Raw genomic sequence first — 17,655 nt, forward strand, 5'->3', positions numbered from 1 at the left:
CTTACCTCGGTCCTTGGGAAGACCTTTGAGAAAATTATCAAGGAGCACATCTGCGGGGGCCCAGCAGGGGAGGTAATGCTCAGGGGCAACCAACATGGGTTCACTGAGAGCAGATCCTGCCTGACTAACCTGGTTTCTTTTTATGATTAGGTCACAAAGTCCCTGCATGAAGGGTGGATGCCATCTTCCTGGACTTCATGAAGGCCCTTGTGTGTGTGTTCCCCCTCCCCGCCACATTCTCAAAGCATAGGCCTCCTGTTTTTTTCCTGTGGGGCTGTGGCTCAGTGAGTTCAGCCCCCTTCCATCCTATCCCTCTTCTGCTCCACAACCCCAGCCTGCCCCTACTAGATTCACTAGCCCCATGAGATATTTTGTTTTTCTTTATTGTCTTCTCTGCCCTCCTGTGAAACAATGGCAGGGCAGGAACCTTCTGGGGGGTCAGATGCCCCCACAGAGCTTCCTGTAGACCCCACTATAGGGGGTGGATCCCAGCCAAGCCCCCAAGGGGATGCATGCCCCTGCAGCCTCCACCCCAGAGGCAGAGTCAAACCAACCTCATCTATGGGTGGAGAAGACTGCAACCCCCGCTGCAGGGGTAGGTGGGACTCCAGTAGGGAGCCAACAGGGCCAGGGGGTCACCCCTGACCAGGTCCTGCCCAGATGGGTTCCCAAGCCCCCTCTCCTGTCATCAGGGACCAAGGGCAAGGGCAGTGGGAAGACTCATCAGCCTCGTTCACAGCTGAGGGTGGGAAGGGCTAGGGCCCTCCCCCAAAGCCTAGACCACCAGCACCTGAGGGGATCAGGTGCATTACACCAGCCAGCAAACCCACTCAGCCTGTCACTGGTCCTAGCTCCAGCCCCAAAAACATGGCCCTCTGGGGAGGGAACTGCAGATAAGTACAGGCAGCTGTAGGGAGACCCAAAGCTGGGGGGCCTGGACCCTCCAGAGCTGGCCCTTCCAGCTTGGGCAGTGGGGCCCCCTTTCCGGCACTCACCCACAGGCATGGGGTGAAGTGCCAGCTGCCCAAGTGGGAGAACCTGCACTTTAAGACCTGGGTGCAGGCCCTGGCTTGGGTAGTGGGGGACCTGCAAGATCATGGCAGCCTCCCACTTTCATGGTAAAGGGGTCTTTTTCCTTGCCTGAGAGGCCGCTGCACAAAAGGTGGTAGAGAGGGGGCTCATGGTAGAGGGCGAGTACGTCCCCCTCGAGCCTCTAGAAGAGCTGGGGACCAGGGTGGTCCTCAGCTCTGTCCCTCCCTGGATCCCCAATTGGGCCCTGCTCCCCTAGCTCCAAACCCTGGAGAGAGTTATCTCCCTGGTGGTGGCCCTGTCACTGGGGTGCCGAGACCCTGGCCTCCACCATGTGCGCTCTTTCCGTCCCCAGGTCATGATCCAGCTGGCAGTGGGAGTGCGGCTGGAGGCTGAGGGGTGCCTGGTAATTTATCAGGGGGACCTGGTGAGGATTTTCTATACACTGGGGGACCTGCAGTGCCATGATGCAAGTGCCATGCCCTGTGGAGAAGGTTTCGGGGCTGCTGGATAGTCCCGAACAGGAGCCCATGGGGGAAGCCCTTCATTCTGCTGACCAAGGCCTAGCCCCTGAAACCATGGGTGCTGAGGCTGAGGCCTACCCAAAGGAAGGCCTGGTGGCAGAGCCTCCTCCCTCTGATCTAGGGGATACAGAGGACCTGGGGCTCACCCCGGTGAGTCCTGAGGAAGGAGGTCCCTTTTCCCAGGACCCTGAGGTGGACGCTGGAGCCTTCCGAGTGCTTGGCAGGTCTCTTCCCTCCCCCTCCCAGGAAAACCTCACCTCCCCTGCCCCACAGTCCCATACCAGAGGGTGCCACGGTGGGGTCCCCTAATCAATGGGCAGATCTTGTCAGGGACCCTGCACAGACCCCCCAGGGCTCCAGCTCTACCCCACCATTTTGTGAAGGAGCCCCACCCCCACCCTTACCCCCACCCCTGTCCCAGGGGGCTACTCTCCCAATCCCAATCAGAGCCCAGGGTCTTAGCATACCGGGGGTTCAGATGGTGCCAAAGGAGGTCTTGCCAGCCACCCATCAGCTCCTGTGCCCCAAGTGAGCTTTCCCAGTAGCTCCCTTCCTGATCATGGCTGTCTCTCCACGGCTTCATTTGAGAGCCAGTAGTTTCCTGGAGCCTGGTCTCTGAGGGCCATGTTCCCAACCTCCCTGGGATCCTGCCAGCTGTCTGCCAGTCACCACCCCCTGCTTATGAAACAAGTATACATGCCATATTCAATGCAGATTTATTACTGTGGTGGCACTGTGATGACACATGCAAAATATTTGTCCTGATTTCTGTGATGAAAGCTGAGACTTTCAGAAAGAGGCCTTTATTTATTTATTTATGTTTTGGACTAAAATAGATTTCTTACACCTTGCCTGCTACTGAGCAACTTGCTGCCATGATTTTTTTTAACACAGTTCTGTTTTGCTCTTTTGTTGTATCTTCTAAATAATGAGTGATAACTGGATGGATTATAACTGGATGTTTTACTTTATGATCAGTAAAAGTAGCAGAGGGAAGGGATGATGGTTACTAAATATAAAGAGTAATAGGGCTGAGGAGCCAGCCCATAGGAACTTCCATTGTATTACACCAGGGGTTTTCAACTGTTTTAAAGGAGTGTACCCCTTTTAGTGGGTACCCCTTTTGGACTGTACCCCCTGGATGAATGGGGGAGAGGGGGTCTCCCAGCAGGTGGTCAATGAAGGTGGGGGGGTTGCTGCTGCTGCTGCCACATGGTGGTGGCACACTGCCCAATTACCCCCACTTCTCTCTGCCACCACATACCCCCTGGGGCAGCAGCCCCCATCATTGACCGGCCGCTGGGGGACCCCCCTCCCTCGCTTATCCAAGGGGTACAGTCCAGGTGGGGTACCCACCAAAAGGGGTACACTCCTTAAAGGTTGAAAACCTCATGTCTAATACAAGGGAAGTTCCTATGGGCTGGCATGGGGGTGGCAGCGGCAGGTGCTGCCCAGGCGGTGTGGGAAGGGGTGAAGCCATGGCTCATGGTGGGGGAGCCAGGTCCTGCTGCTGCTTGCACCCCAGGAGGGCATGCGATTGGGTGGGCTGCAGCCAGGGCTGCGTGGGGCTCTTCTTGGTGGCGGCTGGGTTCAGAGCAGGTGCCAGCAGCACTGGGAGGATGCTGCATTCCCCCCACCGCCAGCTACCCGGTGCAGCCCAGGCTGTTCCTGCTGCATGGGTGGAGGTGGGGCGTTGAGCCTGGGCTGCACCGGGCAGCTAGCGATGGTGGCAGTGGGAGTGGAGCAGCAGCAATATTTGGGGTGGATTCAGCATCCTTCACCACTACTGCCACCTGATTTGAGCCCAGTCCCTGCCAAGAAGAGCCCCACAGCCTTCCCCACTCCACCCACCACAGATCGGGGGGCCCATGCCCCCCTGTGTCCTCCCTGGGTGCAAGCAGTGGTGGGAGCCCCCTGCCCCCACAAGCTGCAGCTTCACCTCGCAACCGCGCCTGGGCAGTGCCTGCCCCTGCCCCCTCCCTCACTGTGAGGGGCATAGATCTGCCCCACCCACTCCCCTTCCCTCTCCCCTCTCTTCCTCCACACCAGATTTACCAGCTGGAGGCAGCTGTATTAGAAGTAGGACTGGTATTGGCTGATATGCCTCCTTTCATATCATTATCAGCCCCCCAAATCCCCATACTCCTTTTTTAATGAACAGGCCATCTTTTTGCCCTTGACAGGCAGTTGCATTTGTATACATTGGGTATAATCTGGTTGGTGCATAAAATTGCTGGCAAGACTTCTTCCCTGACGACCCTTCCTTTTAGAGCTTCTCTCTTCTCTTGCTGCCTCCACAGCAGTCCAGCTCTGTTTACCTTGAAGACTCTCTTTGAAAGTTCAAGCCTGCTCCCTGGCCTTCTGGCCACTGGGTGAGGTTGGAGCGGGTAGTTGGGCACTTTGCTACTGGTCTTGCTAGGCAAGGTTTAGTCATTGTTTGTGTTTTATGTTGCTGGTGGAGTGATGGTAGGTGCAGGAAACTACGGTAGTGGTGGCATAATATACATCTTTTTAAGTATTTGTCAAGGGCTCCTAGCAGTTCAAACAGGTGCTCTTCCTTATACTGTACTGTACACTTAAACAGAAACTAAAGGCTTTATAGTCTTTGCTGCATCTGTTGCCATATATTAGAATTTGAATGCCAGCCTGGCCTTCTACTTGGGGGACACTTGGAGGATGCTTGGTTATGTCTGAGCTACAGACAAGGGAACAATGTAACAGAGTGAGGAACTAGGAATGGTTACCGAAAGGGTCAACAAATTTGAGGCTTATAGAGTATCATTTGTTTGCAAACTGATGATTTTTGTCTTATGGTTTTAATGCTTATGGGGACAAGAACAAGGATAATAGGCTAAGCTTATGACTGGAGGACTTTATCAGAGGCTAATCACATCAGTACTCAATCTGCACATACATACTCAATCTACAGTATGTGTAGCTGCATTAGTTCCTCTGCCTATAGTTATAGTGTGTCCATATCTGGAATGCACCTTTGGATACCCTCAGAATACAACCATAAATTGGAGACAGTGCAGTGAAAAATGGCAAAATAATTGACAGTATTGGTTACGGAAATATTGAAAGAATTAAATATATAAAGCATGTATGAATACCAGTGGCTGGCTAAAGGAGATAATATTTGAAGAGTAGGGAAAAACAGGTCTGAAAAGAATTTTTAGGCTAGCATAAGAAATAAAATTGAGTTAATGGCATGGAATTGAACAGCAGTGTTTTAAGCTATACCTCAATGGCCTACGGAGGTCCCTTCTGACCCTAACATCTATGAATCTATAGGTCAGTAAAATTTATTTATACAGTGAGATCCACTGAATTAAATGCTTTGGATTGAGAAGTTTTAAAATTAGACTGGACCAAGCAGTTGCATATTAATCCTTTCTGCATATTATGACTTTATACACTATCATTCATTTTGTTGGACTTCCTCCTCTTGATTTCTTTTCTTCCTGTGGGGCTTCAGGTCATGTTTTCCAGATAAGCATTGCCATATGGGTATGTTCAGAATGATGTTGCTGCCTCCTACATCCATTCAGAGGTTGCTGCAAAGATGACTTTTACTCCTCACTTTGCATCCCTCTGCCATATCAAAAGACAGAAGCTTACTCATCTTAATTTTGAAGGCCCCTTATATACCCTCCGTGAACTGACTACAGTCTCCCTGGATGCTGCAGGGAATGCTGACTTCTGACTTTGCAGCTTTTATTAAATGTTGTTCTGCTTTGTTTAGGTGGGGAGCAACCCCGATCATCCATAGTCTCTTCGCAGTCCTTCAGACTTTTAAAACTCTCCTCTACACTGGTGCCTACAGAAATCTTGATACCAGTTATGCAGTGGATGTGCTCTTTGAGCTGCTTTGCTCTAGTGCTGCTTTGCTCTAGTGCTGCTTTGAACTGTGAGGGGATTGCTATGATGAGCCACCTTTTCTTTTCTTTTTTTTTTTAAAGACTTCCCTCCCCTCCATTTCTAATTTCTATCAAAATGACTTTGATAAGGACAGACAGCTGAACATAACGACAGACAGCGCCTTGAACATAATATACTAGCCATTTATTTCTGGAACCCTAGGTTTCAGTGCTCCTTAAGAAGGCACATCTAAAATGAATTTGGCAGTATCCAGACCTCTCCTCAGTTATGCAGGCCCATGTTACAGAAATGATACAAGTTTGGTTGCATGTGCGAGGGCTATTTCTGGAAAAGGCAGAGCATGAGCAGAAAGCATTGCTGATTGGAACTGTAACACTAGCAGAGATGCTGGTGTATATCAGGCCACTTTATGCAATGCTAACTCTAGGCCTGATTCGCCATTTGAATTCTACTTCCTACCTCCCAGTATATCTTCTGCATAAATATTTTTAAACTGGGAGAAGCTTTGGAGTCTGAAGGTGTTGGCTACAAATGTCCAACTCGGGATCCTTAAAATTCTGGTTTACTAGGCAGATTGAAACACTGTAATGAAGTTAACTCATAAACCTTGGGGCTGGTCCCCACATACACACACACACACACACATGCACACATACAGTAGCAAGCTACAAGAGTCCGGTATACCTATCCTATGAGCGCTGGAGTCTGCCGTCGATGGCCAGTCGAGGCTTCTTTCAGCATGGTGTTCCTCCAGAAGGGGGTCGCCAGCTGGTCCTTCTGGCTGGACAGGTCTGGTCGAGTTGGAGATCAAGAGGGCGCCACCAAGGGTCACTTTTCACTGCTTTTTATCTGTCCTTAGCAGACTTTGGTGACCCCGCAGTTTTCAGGTTTGCCCAATCCAGGGGTCATTGACCCTCATGGGACTTCCCCCCTCAGTGGCTACTGGATGGCATCTGTCAGCCCCAGGGGTCATCCGCATGTATGTGCAGGTTTGTGAGTCCATTGATGAATTTTGAATAGGGCTCTAGGAGTGGTCGCTCTTTCAGGGGCCAGCCTGATACAGGGAAGGGCAGTTTGATTCCTGCCCTTGTTAACATTGTTACAATGTATAACTTACTTATGAAACTAAACACATTTAGTTGAAAGGTGAGGAGTATAAAATATAAGCTACAAAAGTAATGCCATGGCACACAAATAGATAAAAATACCAAAATACAAGGGGAGATACAAAATGCACACATACACATTTCAAAACACAATTCCTTATCTTAAAGTGAAAGAAAGAGGAAGGAAGAAAAGGTAGAAGAGGAAAAACATATTCAAGGAGGCAAGAGCAACTGCAGGCAAGAGGAAAACAGGCTTTCTGCTACAAAGGGATCCACATGCCCCCACCTGCTCTGTAGAGTGGGTCAGCAGGATTTGGGGTCTTGAAGAATGGGAGGGAAACTGATCAAGAATTGTTTAAGGTGTGTGGCATCTCCAGAGCAACAAAAGAAGCAGTGTTACCTCTCATCCCATAACAAAAACTAAAATCCCCCAGATATTTTGCCGGTCCACTCTCCAGATAATGACTTTGGTTTGGTTTGTTTCAGAGCAGGAGGAGGAACTTACCAGGAGGCCCAAGAAGGTCTGCCTTGTTAAAGTGATGGGAACCAGGAACCTGTGGAAAAACATTGTGGTATTATGTGTGAACTCGTAAGTCCAACATCTTCCTGTCAAATACGTCAAACACGTTTGCTGCTGGTAAACTGAAAGTAGATAGTGGGCAATGCTGGAGAACATAGAGGCCATCTTCCTCCCAGTGCAGGAGCCTTAACACCCTGTTGCTGATAACTGATCTTTGATAAGAGGAGTGAACTTTACCAGGAAAGTGTGCACTTGAAGAAACTTAGCAGAGGAACTAAGCTTGGAGTTGGGCCTGCTAGTAAGCTCCTTCTCTAGACATTTTAAGATGTGGAGCAAAAACATTAGCTGCTTCATGTAAATGGTAGTTCTGCAAGTGCATTGGTGTGTCAGTCACCAATATTTTCTATCTCTGCCTCCCTTGCACACAAACATTGGCTGTTGGTAAGTAGGTAAAATTTCCAAGTGCACTTAAGTGACTTAGAAGAACAAGTCCCACTGATTTCTATCTCAGTTCCATCTTCACTTTCCGGACTCAGCAGGGTTTGTGCTCTAAGTTTCTTGGATGCATCTGAACAGTCTACCCTCTGCTTCCAGTGGGTAGAGTCAAGAAGGCAGAATCATCCTTCCAGGTAGTATTTTTGCTTTTCATAGTGTTCTTTTAAAGTTGAAGTCGACTGTTAAATAATTGTTCATGTTTGGTCTTCCAGTGAGAAAGGAAGGGGTTTTTTTTTTTCCTCAGGTGAGAGAATGAGCTGTAGGGCACATCTCAAACCCCTTTGAGGCGCGGTAAGAGGCCCGTGTAGGAAAGAAAAAGTGTTCCCCATGCTGCAATTTTGCAGTGCAGGGAGAAAATTAGACCCCTGAATATCCAGGGGTTAAAAAAAAATGGAATTTAAAAAAGTGGGCAACCAGAGGCTGGGTCCTCCATGGAGACACTTTGGCTGCTAGAGCATCTCTATGGTTGGCCCCTCACCCTGGTGCTGAAACGCAAGGCCTGCTTGTTCAGCATCAGGGCTCCAGTGCCATAAGGGATTGTGTGTGTGTGTGGGGGGGGGGGGGGGCTGGAGGAGGGGGGGGACCATGGGGGGAACCCTGCTGGCCCTACCTGCTCCCCCAGCCCTCCCGATCCCTGCCCTGCCTGGCCCCACCCCCTGCCTGCCCCCCCAGGCCTTGATCACTTCCCTGCCTGGCCCCTCCCCCTGCCTGCCGGTCCGACCCTCCTGATCACTTCCCTGCCTGGCCCTGACCCCCGCCTTCCCCCAACCCCACTAATCACTTCTCTGCCCAGTCCCTCCCCCCGCCTTCCCCCGATCACTTCCATGCCCAGCCCCTCCCGTCACCTGCCCCCCAGACCCCCCAATCACTTCCCTGCCTGGCCCCTCCCCTTGCCTTGTGCCCCAACCCCCACAATCACTTCCCTGGCTGGCCCCACCCCCAAAATGCCCCCCCCACCCCAGCATCCCCATACTTAAAAAAAAACCCCAAGCCCCGGCACTTATGGGCAGTCTGGCTGCCGTCTGAGTCACTGGGGCCCCACCTACACACAGTGGGGCAGAGAGACAGCCCCAGCAGCCCCAGCCTGGGCCCTCCTGTCCCCCACTGCCCTGTGCTGCCCAGGGGGCTCTACCAGGAGGCCCCAGAGCCCCCCCACCCATCCTTCTAGGGTAAGTAGAGGCTTTTTTTCCTGGTTTTTTTTTTTCGTTTTCTTTTTTTTCCTTTTCTTTGAAGTGATGGTGCCTGGGGTTGGGGGGCAGCCATGGGTCCTGGGGGTGCAAGTGGGGGGGTGGGATTGGGCAGGGCAGCCATTGGGGGGTCTGTGGGAGTGGGGGGGTGGGGCAGCCATTGGGTGGGCTGCAGCAGCTGGTGGGGGATAAGGCCAGGTGGGGCAGCAATTGGGGACTGGGGTGGGGCATGTGGGCCTTGCAGGGGGGGTGGTAGCCACTGTGGGGGCCGTAACCCCATGGAAAATGGATTTTGAGGCATTTTACAGAATGACTTTGGGATTCTTTTTATCAGGGATTTTTCAGTTTTCCAATAGGGAACACCAGAATTCCTTCAAGGGAAGCCAGTAGCAGGACCCTGCCTGCTCAAAGTTGGCACCTTGGACCCAGCTGGCTGTGGCTGACCTCCTGGCCAAATGGGGCCAGGAGGTCATGCTTTGACAGTTCAAAGCAGGCCACCACACCCGGAACATCTTCTGAGCTATAGCTGCCCAGGTGTCCAGGCAGGGGGCACACATGGCAGTAGTGCTGCATAGAGGCCAACCCTGCAGCCACAGTCTACTGGTTGCTGGCCCAGAGGGGAAGATGCCTCTACTGGCCCTGCAGTCCCCATCCAGGTCTGGCAGGTGTGCAGCAGGTCACAGCCAGGCAGCAGTCCCCACTGCAATGGTTAATGGCTGCAGGGAACTCTCAGGGCCACTTCAGCAGTCTAGCTGGCAGAAGGGGTAGTGTTCCCAGGTACCAATTGGCTGGGTCCCAGAAGCTCCTGAGAGCAAGTAGCCCTGAGATACTTGCCAGGGCAGCTTTTTGTACTGCTGGGGCTAGGACAGGGAAGCTTTTTATACTGCTGGGGACAGCACAGGTGCTGACCCCGGGCTCTGGCTCCCCCTGGCTGGAGATCCAGGAGGAGACAGGCAGGGTTATTTTGCCCCAAGTGGCACAATTTGCTCCACAACAAAGTGCATGTCCGAGCATGTGCGCTGAGGCAAAAAGCCCTAGCTCAAATTTGCACTGCTTCTATTTGAGCTGCTGCAAGCACACATGCTTGCAAGTGTGGACACGCCCTTAATGGCTATCACTTTAATCCATGTGTTTTATAAAATTTCTAGGAGGAACTGGGGAGCTAGCGAGGTGAGGAAGAATGGGATTTGGCCAATGTATCTTGACTCTTGAAGGAATGCAGAGGGGAAAAGCAATGCCTACTTAATTGAAAGTAATAAATGGCAAAGTTTTATAAAACTGTTATGTACTTTGTTTAATGTTTTTAAAATTAAGTCTTTTAATTTGGCAAAGAAAAGTGGTTGCTTTTCAAGAAATACAAGGTCATTTCCTTGTTCAGTGACTGAACTGGATGTGTCCTTGTAACAGGGGGGGCCTGCTCGGGGTCTGTCTACTGATGGCCCCGCCCACCTGTTTTGGGCCAACTGCCCGCCTTCTTTCCTGCCAGACCTTGTTGTTAATTAAGCGGCAGGCTGCCCATTGAATGCCCCAATGCCAGGGGGCACTCCATTCCTCTCCTACACCACAGTCCAAGCCTAGCAGATGGTATTTGTAAATTCCTCTTTATGTTGGGGTCTTGGCTGCTGTGGGCCTACCCCTTCTCTCTCTAGCTAGGCCTGTCAGTCAAAAATGCACTAATCAGGGTTTGACTCCCAGGCTCTAGCTCTCAAAAAAAACCTCACTCGGGCTCCTGTGCCCTCTGTGGCTCTGGGGTCTGCTCATCCCTGAATACTGTGCCCTCTGTGGCACTGGGGTCAGCTCACCCTCAAATACAGCACCCTCTCTGGCGCTGGGGTCCCCACACTGCAGTGGGCCCCCACTGAGGCCTCCTCCTTCCCCAAGTAGCCTCACCCAAACCACCGGTCTTAATGTTCAACACAAAACGTTGGCTTCTAAGGTCATATAATGGAAACATTTTCATACAGAAACAAGAGAGGCAACATGCCTTCTTACTTTAGATAATCATGAGGATGGCTCACAGCGTGGCATAGTCTTCCCACAGAGACTACAGCCACAGCACCATAGTCATTGGGAGTCCCCCTCCCTGCTGGCCTTCTCCACTTGCCATTTGTAGGGTCCTGGCCTTCCTCTTCCTGTCACCTGACTGGCTGGCAAGGCTGAGCCTTAACCCCTACTTGACCAGCCAGCTGTGACTGGAAGGTTCTGGATTTAAAGGGACCACCCTGTCTCTTAGTAACAGGGCTAGGGTCCCCTGTTACAGTCCTCAAAGTTGCTAAGGGAATATATGGGGAAAACACATTTGCTTATACACAACATCGGGATGCTTGGGCATGCCACAAAAAATTATGAGTGTGAAATCTCTTTCTGAATGTTCCCATGGGGACATAGGTGTGTTTCTAATATATGCCTTGCATGAAGTCCTAATTTGAATAATCTGTGTGATTTAAATAGAGATGACAAAAATGTTGAGAGCACTAGATCTTGGCCCAATAAAATGTATGTATGGAAATCTATCTTGCCAATCTATTTTTAGTATCTTGTTTATTATAGGGCCATCCTGTCATCTTCATTCACATGAGAAATTGCAGTGACCCACTGCAGCCCCCTAAGTGCTAATTCCCTTCCCCTCCCCGCCGTGGCAGGGCAGGACTCTGTACTGTGGCCCTGGCCAGTCAGAATTTGGACAGCTCTGAGTTACAGCATTGACCCAACTGAGCCTATGTGCACAGAAGCTTACTACGTTTCCTTATTATTATTTCTCCTTCTTCATCACTATTGTGAAACTTGGGAAGGTATAAATTTGAAGGAAATCACAGTGTTTCAGGGAGAAAGAATGAGAAAATGCTTGAAGGCAGCTTGATTTATTAAAACTTGCAATTTTGCAGCTGCTAAACAGTTTGGGATATTAGAATAAATTATGGAGATGTACATTAGAGGGCAAAACACAGAGAATATAGGAATTGTATGGGTATCCAATCTGTCACGTGGCTGTCACCTCACCTCTAAAATGCATCACAAATGTATGCACTGTTTATGTATGTAATGGATTAGGATTGCCCACTAATATACCAAATATAATGTTGGCTGACTAGTAAAGTTCATAGTTAAGGTCAGAAAGAAATCGTGTGTGGACTGTACTGTAGATTTCTAAATCAAATGATGGTATGTTGATATAACATGTAGCCTGTCATTCTAAAGGCTAGAATCCACAGGTGGCTTAATGATGTACAGGTGTTTGGCAGTTTTTAGTTTACTTTTCAGTTAAGGTAGCAGATCCATGTTACCGAAATACTATAGGATTTGCCACACATGTAGTTCTTTTCTGGGAGAGTTATAGCACTCTCTGAGGGTGGCATTTATAGCAGTAAAGTACACCAGGCCCTCTGTCACTGGTTTTATATCACACAAAGCAGTTTCTTTCTGCTACCCACCTTTTTAAAGAATAAATGTTTGAAACCAGAGTGAGGAGACATGGTGGTTAGAACAGGGAGGAACCTGTTCTTGTCTTAAAATAAGTGGAAGGCAATTTTATAGAAGGATGGCATAAATTACAGCCTAGGTATTGTCTCTTTCATAACTATCAGCAATGAATTAAAAACAGGTTCACCATGCCACATTAAACATTCATTTGGAGAGCTGCTGGCAGCATCATTACCTTGGTGGATGCAGGCTTCCATCTCTGGTGTGATCTGGTTTATAGTAAACCTCTTTGCTGCCTGAACACACAGAGTTTCTTTATAAACCATTTAATAGCACTGATTACAAGTGCTAGGAGTAAGAGATTAAATGGTGATAGAAATCTGTTCAATTAGTTTCTGGGCAGCTTCTGATTGGTTTTCCTGGCTGATTGCAGGTTGCTTCCAATCACATAATAATAATAAGTAAAAAAAAAAATTCACATGGGACCTGATGTCACCTCTTTGGTTTGATTATTTTTCAACTTTGATTTTTTCTTCTAGAGAAGAACAGTTGGGGCCAAAATGAAATCTGGACCCCATTGTGCTAGATCATATATGCCAAGATAGAGTCAATTCTTACCTCAGACTCAGTGTTTTCTTCTAGCTGCTTCTTGTATTTCATTTTTTGCTGACTTACTCAGCAGTGATCTCCTATTGCTCTTTTCCATTTCCTCTAGGCTGACATGGTTTGGGATACACCACTGTTCTGTAAAAAGCATGATGGGCCCTGAGGCAAAGATGCCAATCACCCATGATTTCTATACCATGGTGGGGATTGCTCTGGCATCCTGCCTAGTTACATACCCAATTGTTGGTTTCTAGGGCAAAGAGGAGAACTGCTGCTGTTCATGATTCTAACAGCTCTGGCATTGCTTCTACAGCTTGGCCTTCTCAACTGTAAGTGAAGATATCCAAGTGACTTGCCGTAGAGGCTGGTCAGAGCACATTGTATTTCAGAATGGCATGAGGCTTTGAATCTCTGGCTGTTCTCAGCTAACAACGGGGGAGGGAAGGAATTTCATAAAGAACTACTGCAGTGCAGAGAAGTAGCAAATCAACTGTGCATGAAGAATGCTTATTCACATGTTGTGCACTCTTATTGCAGGCAAGAAAGAATGTAACTCGGTGTAGATTTCCTTTCCTTATCTTCACTCTTTCAATTACAGTGTAATTCTGTTGTCCTCCCCACCTCCTCATCCTTCATTGTTCTGCTTAGTGCAGCAGAGTTCAGTTAGACTAAGGGTATAGCTACATGTTCCAACTAGCACATGCTAGCTTTCAGGGATGTTAATACTCTCTGTAAGGTGCACTGTTCTGACCTGCCCTTAGAGGCCTGGCCAGCTGAGGCATGGCTAAGAGCTGCCAAATTGACTCTGTGTCTGTCCTGCTCACCTGTTCTGTAGGCAGCATAGGTCCCAGGAACAGGCCTGTAGCCCAGATCAGGACCTTGTCAGCCTCTGAAGATGCATATTGGGTCCATCGGCCCCTCCCCACTCCCATCTGTCCAGACTCGGTCCCTGCTGCCTTCCATGAGCCCAGATTGGGCCCACAGCACACCTCTACTGCCCCCCAAAATCATGCCCTTCACCCCATATTAGCTCCCACTCCTCCCAGATTCCTGCTCACCCCCTGCAGCTTCCCACTTACCTGTGCCTGCTGGCACTGTACTAGGGAGCAGTCCAGGGTGGGGAACCTGTTTGCCACCACTGCTGTTACTCTCTGGGTTAGGCCCAGCCCAGAGCAGCAGCTGCTGCAACAGCTGTGGTGGCAGTGGCTAGCAGGCAGGCAGGCAGCACAGGTAAATGGGGACGTGGGGGGCTGGGAGGGAAGGTGGGGGGAGCCCCAAGCATGGTGTTGAGCATGACATGGGAGCAGGGCGTGGGAGGAGTATTCTTACCTTTTTGTCTCCGCTGGCTGAGGGAAGAAAAAGCATCCACCTGGGGATGGTTTGGAGTGATGCCTCCTGGGCTAGTGGAGGACTGCTCCCAGCTCTTGGCCCTATGGATAGTCTGATGTAGCTGTAACATGAACTACTCAAGATGAACTTGAGATAATCCTTGCTAGAAGAGGACTCTTTCTGAGACACTCAGAGGCCACAGCTTGTGTTTCCCTGCCCTGATGTGTGGCCACTCCTGTTTAAAGGAGTCCTTAACATATCTTAAAGGTAACAATTAACAGTATCCTTAGTCACCCACTTGAGGAAGATTTAAAAAATGGAGTGCGCTTCCATCTTGGCTGATTGTCTGTTTAGAAAAAAAAAGGGTGGGGGGTGCAAATCTGATATCCGTTTTCTTAAGGAAACCATGATTTTTTTAAGAGAATGGATTCTTAAGAGAATCCATGGAAACTTCATCCAGGTTCAACTGAGCAGGACCCAACAGAGCTGTCTTTCAAGGACACTGCAAAGAAAATCAGCCAGGAAAAAAACAAACAAAAGTTTCCCTTCCCTTTCTCAGCTGCTTTTGACATGCAATATGCTTGCTTAGGGAGCTGAAACTGATTGGCAGAATCCCAGAGTTCCTCTCTGTCTGTGCTGAAAAGGCATTTACTATCTGTGAGGAACATTATTCACTAAATCTGCATCATGGGCATCTGGTTGGATTTTGGTAGCTTCTGGTTCTATCATATATTTTATTTAAAGAAAAAAAAAATGTCCAAATGGCCTTTGGCAAAAGAGTCAGGTTGAGTGGACTGCACTTGCCTCTCTGGTGGCTCCTAAAATGGGTGTTACTCTGAGCAGTCCCACCAATGCAGGAGCTCTTTGTTCCTTCATCCCTCCTCTTTGGTAAACTTGTGGCCAGCCACTGGCAATCCACAGGTAGCAACACAGTCAGGAAACATTGCTCTCATTTAAATGTGGATTGTGTGTATGTATAACATACATGAGCCAGATCCTGTTCTGCTGTAGTATGATCCTGTCCCAATCCCTGTTAAACAGGTCCTGTCCCAATCCTTGATTCTACCCTGTCCCCATCCCTGATAAACAGTTCACACAGAAAATAAGGATGGGTCCTCCTATTTGGCATAATTTTATGATTTAATCTTAAGGGTTTTCAACAAGCTTGCAGAAGGGAGTAGTAGACATGATGGAGGGTAGGGCTGGGATTCAGAGTGACCTAGACAAATTGGAGGATTTGGCCAAAAGCAGTCACATGAGATTCAAGCAGCACAAATGCAAAGTCCTGCACTTGGGATGGAAAAATCCCATGCACCGGTACAGGCTGAGGGCTGACTGGCTGGGCAGCAACTCTGCATAAAAGGACCTGGGGGTTACAGTGACAGTAAGTTGAATATGAGCCAGCATTGTTCCCTTGTTGTCAAGAAGGCTAATGGCATACTGGGCTTCATTGGTAGGTGTGTTGCCAGTAGGTCAAGGGAAGTGATTATTTCCCTCTATTCAGCACTGGTGAGACCACATCTGGAGTCCTGTGTTCAGTTTTGAGGCCCCCACTACAGAAAGGATGTGGACAAATTGGAGAGAATCCAGCAGAGGGCAAAAAAAATGATGAGGGGGCTGGGATAAATGACTTCTGAGGAGTGACTGAGGGAACTGGGCTTATTTAGTGTAGAGGAGACAAGACTGAGGGAGGCTTAATAGAAGCCTTCAATTACCTGAAGGGATGGAGGATGGAGTTAAACTGTTCTCAGTGGTGGCAGATGACAGAACAAGGAGCAATGGTCTCAAGTTGCAGTGAGTGAAGTTGAGGTTAGGGCTTGTGTAGATGATATGGGAATTAAAGTAGGCCACCCAAAAATTTTAATGCGGCTTTTTTTGGTGTGGAGCATTTTTGTTTGCATGACATGGCATTCGTGTTTGCACAAACGGTGATTTCGAGTGAGTTAAGCCACTGTGTGTCATTCCCGTGAAATTTCAGTATGGGGAGTTAAGTGCCAATTCACTCCCTAGAATGACTTTCCTAATGTATTACAGCAGAAGGCACATGTGAACCACCCGGACTCCCCAGTCCCCACCCCTGGACTCTCACTGGGTAGACCTGACTCTCACTGGCAGTCTCCCCTAGGCAAGGTCATGGTCACCCCAAAATCCTTGTCACTTGCACCTGCCTATGTTCATTCAGTCTGGTCTCTCTCCATCAGTACATGATCCCAAAGACCCCATCCCAATCCCAATCCCAAAAACAAGCTGCATGTGTTTTAGAATGAACTACTGGGTTCAGAAGATTTCTCGTGCTTGAAGAAAGGACGTACTCACAGTTGTTCTCACTTTTGCAAGCTTTATTTAAGGATACTCGCAGAGGCAGGCAATAGGACAGAGCAGAGAGGATGATTACTTCACATTGGCTCTAGGCAGCAGCCGCCACTCCGCATAATTCTTCTGGCTCCGGAGTGTCTCAGTCTCAGGGATGGGATAGCCTGCGCTGGGCTCCATGCAAAATTTCTTGCTAGAGTGAAAAAAACTCCTCGTAACTGAAGAATGTACAGCTCATATAGTTTAAAGTAAATAACATTATCTCAAACTAGAGATTTAGTTATTTCAAGCTAAAAATTTAGAAATGAGTCATGATCTAACACACCTAGTGTTTACTACGTTCTAGTGTATTGCAGCATTCTACTATCTAAGTTCATAGTTCAATCACACTCACAAAGCAAAAAGCTATGTGCTATTTCACCAGCCTACTATAAAGTCAACATACAAAACTCTTGCTATAAGCATTAAGCAAAGCTCTTACTATTACAGTATGAAACCTCTCCTCCCATTCCTTTCCCTTCCCATCCCACCATGCTACAAAAATATGTTTTTTTTTTCATTAACTATAGCTGCTTAATAACTGCTTTATCATAAGAGTAGCAGGTGGGGCTATGATATCATAAGAATAGCAGGTGGGTGTGTGTATGTTTGTTGCTGCCTGGTTGATATGTGGTTGTTGTTTATGTTGGTGCTGGTGAGCTCTTCTGGCTTTTTTTTCAGGTTTTTTTTTTTTGGACTACATTTCCCAGCATTCCCAAGCTCATTGATCTTCATACAGTTTCTAATGAGAAACCCTCCCTTTTCTTGGCCAGGTACACTGCCACAATAAAGGCTATTAGATTTTCTTGATCCATCTCAAGCCAGCAGGTAAGCATACTCCATCATCCTTTCAGTCAGCCAAATGCACATTCCAGGCTGTCTCAGGGCACTAGGGTGTCCTGCTCCTTTAAGGGTTGAAACTGCTAGAGAGAGAGCCCTAGAAGTCAGTTGGGAGCCCCAGCTGCTGGTTACCAGGGCAGCCAGAATGAGATAGTTGGCCCACACCTGCCAGCTGACCAGAAGGGGCAGGGCCTAGCACATATATAAACCACAGGGCTGAGGCCAGGAAGGCAGTTCTCTGCCAGTGGCCAAGGGGGAAGAAGCCCTCCTAGAGAAAGCAAGGGGAAGAGGCCTGACTATAAATTGTCTGCTCCTGGTAACTTTTAAGGGACAGAGCACACCCTGTGCAGCTTGAGTTATGGTGT

At 48.8% G+C, this 17,655-nt stretch overlaps 1 pseudogene; it reads left to right on the forward strand.

Annotated features, from left to right (window-relative positions):
• LOC102558717 (solute carrier family 22 member 23-like) overlaps positions 1-17,655 on the forward strand; it is a 69,546-nt pseudogene that overhangs the window by 46,747 nt on the left and 5,144 nt on the right.

This window comes from Alligator mississippiensis, chromosome 8 (assembly GCF_030867095.1).
Source record: "Alligator mississippiensis isolate rAllMis1 chromosome 8, rAllMis1, whole genome shotgun sequence".
Lineage (NCBI taxonomy): Eukaryota > Metazoa > Chordata > Crocodylia > Alligatoridae > Alligator > Alligator mississippiensis.